Here is an 8930-nt window from a genome sequence, read left to right as displayed (position 1 = left end):
TACACCGCAGAAGGATGATAGCCCTTTTTTGTAACTGAATCACATTGTTGGCTCATATTGAATTTGTGATCCACTGTGACCCCCAAATCTTTTTCAGCAGTATTATTGCCTAAACAGTTATTCTCCATTTTGTAGTTGTGCTTTGGATATTTCCTTCGTAAGTGTAGTACTTTGTATTTTTCTTTATTGAATTTCAGACCAATTCTCTAATTTGTCAAGGACATTTTGGATTATAATCCTATCCTCCAAAGTGCTTGCAACCCCTCCCAGCTTGGGGTCTTCAGCAAACTTTATAAGCATACTCTTTGCTCCATTAACCAAATCATTAACAAAGATATGACTGACCACTGCAAGACTCCACCAGATACACCCTCCCAGTTTGACAGTAAAACACTAATAACCATTCTTTGAGTATGGGTTTTCAACCAACTTTGCATCCTCCTCATAATAATTTCACCTAGACCACATTTCCCTCATTTGCTTATGAGAATGTCATGTGGGACTGTGTCGAAAGCCTTCCTAAAATCAAGATATATTATGTCTATAACTTTACCCCATCTACTAGGTGTGTAACCCTGTCAAAGAAGGAAATTAGGCTGGTTCGGCATGATTTGTTCTTGATAAATCCATGTTGGCTATTACTTATCACCATGTTTCCTCTAGGTGCTTACAGATTGATTGTTTAATCATTTGTTCCAGTATCTTTCCAGATATTGAAGTTAGGCTGACTGGTCTATAAGTCCTCATGTCCTATTTGTTCTCCTTTTAAAAGACAGGTACTGTGTTTGCCCTTCTCCAGTCTTCTGGGACCTCATTCATTCTGTTGAGTATCTGGACACTATTAACCTTTTCAGTGAAGAATGAAGCAAAATAGGTATTAAACACCCCAGACTTCTTGGTGTCATTTACTATTAGCTCTCCTTCCAAGCTAAGTAGTGGGCCTACACTTTTGTTTGTCTTCCTCTTGCTCCTAATGTAGTTTTAAAACCTCTTCTTATTGCCTTTTATTTCCCTTTCTTGGTGTAACTCATTTTGTCCATGCCTGAGATAGTCTTATATACTCCTCCTTAGCAACTCCTCCATGTTTTCACATTTTGTAGGAGTACTTTTTGATTTTCAGTTTATTAAAGGGCATCTTACTACTCTTCCTAGCTTTCCTTTGCATTAGGATAGTTCACTGTTGTCGCTTTGATATTGTTACTTTGATAAACTGCCAGCTCTCCAGAACTCCTTTTCCCTTGGATTTTCTTCCCATTGGACCTTAGTTACCAGTTCTCTGGGAGTTTGTTAAAGTTTGGGTTTTTTAAAAAAAAATACATTGTCCTTATTCTGTTGCTTTCACTTCTTTCTTTCCTTTTATGATCACTATCATCCAAATTGCCTTCAATCTTCAGATCTGAAACCATTTCCTCCTTATTAGTCAGAATCAAGTCCAATATGGCTGTCCCCCTCATTGCTACCTCCACATTCTGGAACAAAAAGTTGTGCCCAATGCAGTCGAAGAACTTACTGGCTATTTTATGTTTTTCTGTGTTACTTTTCCAACAGATTTCTGGGTAGTTAAAATCCCTCATTACTAGCAAGTCTTGTGTTTTGGATATTTCTGATGATCTAGTAGACCCTTGCCAGGATGTCATCCGTGTCTTTTCCTGTTTTAACTCTACCCAGAGACTTGCAATTGATCTGTCTCTCATCTCCATCTGGACCTGAGAAGAAGTGTGTATATTCTTGATATTTAATGCAACACCACCTCCACCACCATTGTTTTTCTACTTGTCCTTCCTGAACAAGCTAGCCCCTCCAATTTCCAATTGGGAAATCTATCCCACCACGTCTCAGTGATGGCAGTTAAGTCATAATTTGGCTTATGTACTAATACTTCCAGTTCTTCCTGTTTATTCCCTGTACTCCTTGCATTTGTGTATCGACATCTAAGAGGTTAAGCAGATTCCCCCACTCTTTTCCCTTTAGCTATTCCTATGATCCTATTAAAAAGAAAAGGAGGACTTGTGGCACCTTAGAGACTAACCAATTTATTTGATGTATCCAATGAAGTGAGCTGTAGCTCACGAAAGCTTATGCTCAAATAAATTTGTTAGTCTCTAAGGTGCCACAAGTCCTCCTTTTCTTTTTGTGGATACAGACTAACACGGCTGCTACTCTGAAACCTATGATCCTATTGTGACTTTCCATTCCATACCCCCCAACATCTAGCCCTCCCTTAAGGTCACCTTTTTTTGTATATCTACCCCAGACTTTTTGTCACCTGTTGGCTTAGGACCTAGTTTAAAGTAGTAAGGTGGCAAAGTGTGTTAACAGAAAAGAAAAATATTTTATGCTTTTTAAAAAAAAATGGCAGGAGGGAGAAAAGTCTGTACTGAAAGTTGAAGTGGGCTGATTGGCCACATTCTTCTATTTGTTGTAGCCATTAGAAAGCTGGTGTCCAATCACAGGAGCTCACTCCAACCTAGAAGCTTGTTCTAACTTCAGTGTAAGGGCTGAGCTGGTTGAGCTGTTGATTTGGATCAATCTAGGTTAGAAGCTCAGCTCAGGTAAGGATTTAGAGCTAGTCAGATCTCCCTGTGGAAAAATTCAGCTTTCCAGAGAGAAAAAAATAGTAGAAAACCAAAATGTTTCAGTTTGGAAATGATGCTGCAGTGGCTCATGGGAGTTGTAGTTTAGGTGCTTCATGCTCCCATTCTCCTCTATAGGCAAGGTTCCCTAGTTAGTCTACATCTCCCAGGATGCACTATGGTTTTTAACTTTTGGTGAGGGAAGGCAGTGGCTCATGAGCTGTCCCATGGTCACAATGTGTCATAGAATCATAGAATATCAGGGTTGGAAGGGACCTCAGAAGGTCATCTAGTCCAACCCCCTGCTCAAAGCAGGACCAATCCTCAACTAAATCATCCCAGCCAGAGCTTTGTCAAGCCTGACCTTAAAAACCTCTAAGGAAGGAGATTCCATCACCTCCCTAGGTAATGCATTCCAGTGCTTCACCACCCTCCTAGTGAAAAAGTTTTTCCTAATATCCAACCTAAACCTCCCCCACTGCAACTTGAGACCATTACTCCTTATTCTGTCATCTGCTACCACTGAAAACAGTCTAGATCCATCCTCTTTGGAACCCCCTTTCAGGTAGTTGAAAGCAGCTATCAAATCCCCTATTCTTCTCTTCTGCAGACTAAACAATCCCAGTTTCCTCAGCCTCTCCTCATAAGTTGTGTGTTCCAGTCCCCTAATCATTTTTGTTGTTACCCTCCACTGGATGCTTTCCAATATTTTCACATCCTTCTTGTAGTATGGGGCCCAAAACTGGACACAGTACTCCAGATGAGGCCTCACCAATGTCGAATAGAGGGGAACGATCACGTCCCTCGATCTGCTGGCAATTCCCCTACTTATACAGCCCAAAATGCCATTGGCCTTCTTGGCAACAAGGGCACACTGTTGACTCATATCCAGCTTCTCGTCCACTGTAACCCCTAGGTTCTTTTCTGCAGAACTGCTGCCTAGCCATTCGGTCCCTAGTCTGTAGCGATGCATGGGATTCTTCCGTCCTAGGTGCAGGACGGAAGATGAAGATGTCAAAGGAGATGAAATCCTGTGGACAGCGTGTCCCCTAGAGGAGAAATGGGACATGAGGCAAACAAAACTGCAACTCTGATCATGCACTGCAGTCATGTTTTTGAGTCGAAATATTTCAGTCTTCTGCTGAAATCTTTGGTTTAGAGCACTTGATTTTTTTTTACAACAAATTGAAAAATTCCACAGAAAACAGACACTTTATGCAAATATTTCACCTAGTCAAAAGCCCAATTTTCCATCAAAAACAGTTTTAACAGAAAATTTTCAACCAGCCCTAATTTGATGTTCTTTTTATTTGCCTTCTGGTGTTGGAGACTTTAGGGGTCACGTTTAAGCTTTCTCTGCAAAAATGAAGGCTAGAAACTTAGCTTTCATTTAATAAAAAAAAGTGAGGTTCTCCAATGATAATGCTCAGTTGTTGGAATCAGGTAAAGAAAAACACCAAATATCACTAGAGTTGGCAATACCAAGGTTTTATAAAAAGGGTGACTATTTTGTATGATGGTTGCAATTGGAACTCTGTAAATTAACTGTATTTTTCATGGGATCTTATGGGATTAAAAATTCCTTCTTTTGAACCTTATAATGGACTCCTCTCGGTTATTTTCTGCCTTGCCTCCCATTGCTGTATGTGTGTCTATGATCCACATTTCCCACAATACAAGCACAGTTTCTGTGGTATGAACTAGAATAATGTGACCTTTTAATCACTATATGTAAAGCATGGGGGGCAGGGGAGACTTCAGACTAAGATTATTATGAAAAAGAGACAGTACCAAAAAATAAATAGAGATGAAAACAAAATTCGTTCACTGGCCGTATCTTTTTAAGTCATTCTGCCACTGCCAACCTCCTCCTTCACAGCTCCAATTGCTGTAGCAACACAGACTGAATAATTGTCCACAAGCTTCCTTTCTGACACCACAAAAGCATGGATGTGGTTTATTCTAGGGGAGGCATTCATTACCAACATCAACTGCCAGTCACATGGTTTTCAAGCCTTGGAAAAGCACCATTTTGCTGCAGCCAGGAAAAAGATGAGCCTGGAACGTGTTCGGTCTCTTACAGTGGGCGAAACAGGTAAACCGTTGCCTGAAAGGACAAAGTTTATGGCGGAGGAGTATATAATATGAGGCACAAAAGAGTTTTTGCAAGCTTTTGTTAACCAGAAAAGCTCCTCCGACAGATTCTGTTTAAGCGACGGAAGAAAAGCAGATTTGACAAGCCACAACGTAAAAGCGAGAGGTTTGCTCGACTTCTGAGGGCTTGTTGCTGCTGTTGGGCTGCCCATTGATGAGGGCAGATCCTACATGAATAATGCATGGTCACCCTTGTGGAGAAGACATGTGCAACTGGGTACAGCAAGACAGCAGGTCTCTCCTGTTGACAGACAGCAGTTGTTGGACACTGCAGGGGGAGATGCTTACTGATTCCTGCTGAGTCTTTGTGACAGGAATAGTTCATTAAATCCATCCTAGATGTAAGAGGAGGAAATGACAAATCTGGGAGAAGGCTGGCTTGAGAGATGGGTTACAGTGGTTTCCAATGGCACTAAAGCCGAACACTAGGGAAAGGGCGAGTTTGGATTATACACAGAGCAGGGGAGGAGGAGACCTACTCAGACTGTAACACTGTCATTAGTTTTTAAATCTATATTTTATATACATGTGAATTTTAATATATGGAACAGGATGCTTTCATTTCAGGCCCGTACCTAAAACATGTTCCCTATATGGAACTCACATAGATGTTACATATATTTTTGTACCACCCAAGTGGAACAAAGAATAATTGCTTGAGACAGTGGCTTGTGGGGAAATGACATGACTGGACATACAAACACAATCATATTTCCAGTTGGGATGAGGTTCAACTTCCCTCTGTGCAGGTTTCACCCATAAAATGTGTACTTACAATTTTGCACCACCACACGAATAGTAGAGGCAGATCCAACTACCCAATTAGCACCTGCCGTTGCTCAGACTTGTGCCAACCATTTAACTGTGATGAAAAAAATAAATTTGGGTGTAAATGTTGTAGATGCAACTTGTGCCCTCATAAAGGAGGCTGGTCTTCTGAAAATGCACCCCAAAGTATCAGAACCATTTTAGTTATCATCGTGATAACAATATCTCATTCTATAGGCAGTCTTATCATTTTCATTCATTAGTGATTTTGCGAGTAGACAAAGCATCCACCTTCAGCTTTCTGTACTGCTCTTACACTGATGATACTTCTGAGTGATGCAGCATAGAATCAGACCCCCTTGTGTTTCTCCATTCCTTCAGTTCAGCTCGTGGTGGCTTTAGATTGATGCTCAGATTCCATAAAAGCCCTGCTGGCGTAGATTGGTAAGGGGATACACTGAGCTAGCACATCACCTGGCTGCCCTGTTTATGCACTTGCTTGTAATCCAGTCCCTGCAGTGCTCTGTCTCCCTCTTGCGGTGGCTGAGGCAGTTGATAAGCCTGCTACAGCCGTGTTTAACAGAAATTACTCTTTTAGCTCAGCCAGTAGAGGCGCCTGCTTTAAGATCCTTAGGTCCAAGGTTCAATCCCCACTGCAGACGACCCTCCAGGGTGCAGCATTGTACACTCTTTCAAGCTAGCCCTGACAACTGATTTCAAGCCACTTTCCGCTGCTAAAGCCTCTCATCCCCACTAGGCTTTCCATCACTGGTGTTCTGTACTAGGCTTTATGCCATTAGAGGCAAGTATAGACCTTAATTTAGTCCTGTGTGTCCTCCATGTTATAATTCTAACTCCCAACATACATATAAATAAGAGAGTTCAACTAAAGGGAGTCACTTAGATGACTCATTTTGCTTTCTTTTCTTCAGAATCATGCAAGAAAACATTCAAAATGGTTCTAAATCTGGATAGGCTTTTTGAACATCCACAGTGTTTATGAAAATGGCTATAGCGAATATATTTTTAAAAGGTAAGCTGAGCACGGGCATGATGCAGGCAATGAATGAAAATTAATGATACACTTTCTGCTCTATAAAGCAATATCCCCCTCTCCCCCGGCAATTTCAGCAGCTACAGATAAATGAAGAGAAGGGTTGCATTATGTACTAGTAAAATATGGTATTAAGTTCCGTGAATCAAAGGCTCAGCTGGTGTCAATTGGGGTTGGCTTCAATGAAGCAATGCTGATTTACATGTGTCGCAAGGTCCAGCATGCTGAGGCATAATACAAGCAACCTCTCCACAACCCAGGCAATAAATAGCTGCCGTACCCCTGTCGTAAGCAAAGCCTGCTACATGTTCTAAATAGCACCGTGTGTTTCTGAGCCCAGGCGACTTTATCCTTTTCCATAGCCTGATAGAATGTCATATGAGTGAAACCTATAGAAATTACTCTGAACCCAGTGGAAATGAATAGGTGACTATTTATAAACCAGTCTAGAGATGTTAGTAGAGAACTGTGTCACTGCCATAAAAGTCTATAGATTAGTTTAACAAATTCTATAGAAAGTTTACCATTCTTTATAAGAGAGCCATCTATAATTGAACTAAGGAATCCACCAGGGAATACCCAGACACTGCCAAACTTACCGGAATCACTAACTTCCTTGAGCAGAAATCTCTGAATGTGCATCAAGACCCTCAGCCTGCATCGTTAAAGTCAATGGAATCTTTGCAATTGACTACCATTAGCACAGGATGAAGCCCTAAGGAACGACACGATATAGTTTCCGTTGACTTTCCCACACATTTGATAGTCAAGGACTCCATTATTTTTTTTTAAGATTCCCTCACTCTGTTGCGAGAGGTAGATCACTCCCCATAGACCCAGGTTCCAAATCTTTTAAGGAAATCAATCTATGTCAGAGAAACACAGAGACTGAGCAGAAATCACAGCCTCCAGAATGTTGGATCTCACACTCTAGTAACTCAAGGGGAAAAAATATTGCACACAGATAAAAATAAGAAATGGTGGAGGGTCCAGGGTGATGGAATCAAGATTCATAGGCAGCAGTGAGACCATTCTTTCAAAAACAGAGACAAGACACAGTCATTTATTTTTAGGCTACCAAGCTTGTCTGTCTGAGATACACTCCCTCAAGGGGACCACATCTGCTTTCCATTATCATACATTCCATCAACCACCACATCTTGGCTCTGGAAATATCAGATGCAAATCTATTGTACATCTTGTGACACTGTACCCCATATTCTTCACAGTGATATTATGATATGATGATGACATAATTTTGATATCTTTTATGCAAGACAAGTCATGTGAGATGTCAGTATGATTTTCTGAATATGATTATCCTATTTGTAGGCATGTATCATTTTTGTATCTGAAGTTATGAATATTGACTATGTATCTGTATGTCAAATGTAGTTACACCTGGGTAACGCCCATTAGACAAGATGTTTTCAGTCTAGAGAGTGGGTAGGGAAGGGTCTATTTGGGGCAATGGGTCATTAGGAAAAAACTTTAGGTTTTAGGAGAAGCTTATCTCCCACCTGGGGACCCTTCCTGTGAACACTACAAAGAGCCTGTGAGTGATGGCTCCTATGACTCTACAAAGACATGTGAGGAGACCACGTCTCTAGACTCCATCTTGAGATGTCAGTGTTTTTCCACGGACCAGTCACCAGCCAGATCCCTTCCCCCCAGAGCCACCGTGGTTAAACAACAAAGTAAAAGAAGCAGTGAGAGGCAAAAAGGCATCCTTTAAAAAGTGAAAGATAAATTCTAAAGAGGAAAATAGAAAAGAGCATAAACTCTGGCAAATGAAATGTAAAAATATAATTAGAAAGACCAAAAAATAATTTGAAGAACTGCTAGCCAAAGACTCCAAAAGTAATAGCAAAAAAATTTGTAAATACATCAGAAGCAGAAAGCCTGATAAACAACCAGTGGGGCCACTGAATGATTGAGATGCTAAAGGAGCACTCAAGACGATAAGGACATTGCAGAGAAACTAAATGAATCTTTTGCATTGGTCTTCACGGTTGAGGATGTGAGGGAGATTCCCAAACCTGAGCCATTCTTTTGGGGTGACAGATCTGAGGAACTGTCCCAAATTGAGGTGTCATTAGAGGAGGTTTTGGAACAAATTGATAAACTAAATAGTAATAAGTCTCCAGGACCTGATGGTATTCACCCAAGAGTTCTGAAGGAACTCAAATGTGAAAGTGCAGGATTACTAACTGTCATCTGTTACCTATCATTTAAATCAGCTTCTGTACCAGATGACTGGAGGATAGCTAATGTAATGCCAATTTTTAAAAAGGGCTCCAGAGATGACCCTGGCAACTACAGGCCAGTAAGCCTCACTTCAGTACCAGGCAAATTGGTTGAAACTATCGTAAAGAACAAAA

Source organism: Lepidochelys kempii, chromosome 11 (assembly GCF_965140265.1).
Source record: "Lepidochelys kempii isolate rLepKem1 chromosome 11, rLepKem1.hap2, whole genome shotgun sequence".
Classification (NCBI taxonomy): Eukaryota; Metazoa; Chordata; order Testudines; family Cheloniidae; genus Lepidochelys; species Lepidochelys kempii.
This window is presented reverse-complemented; position numbering follows the sequence as displayed.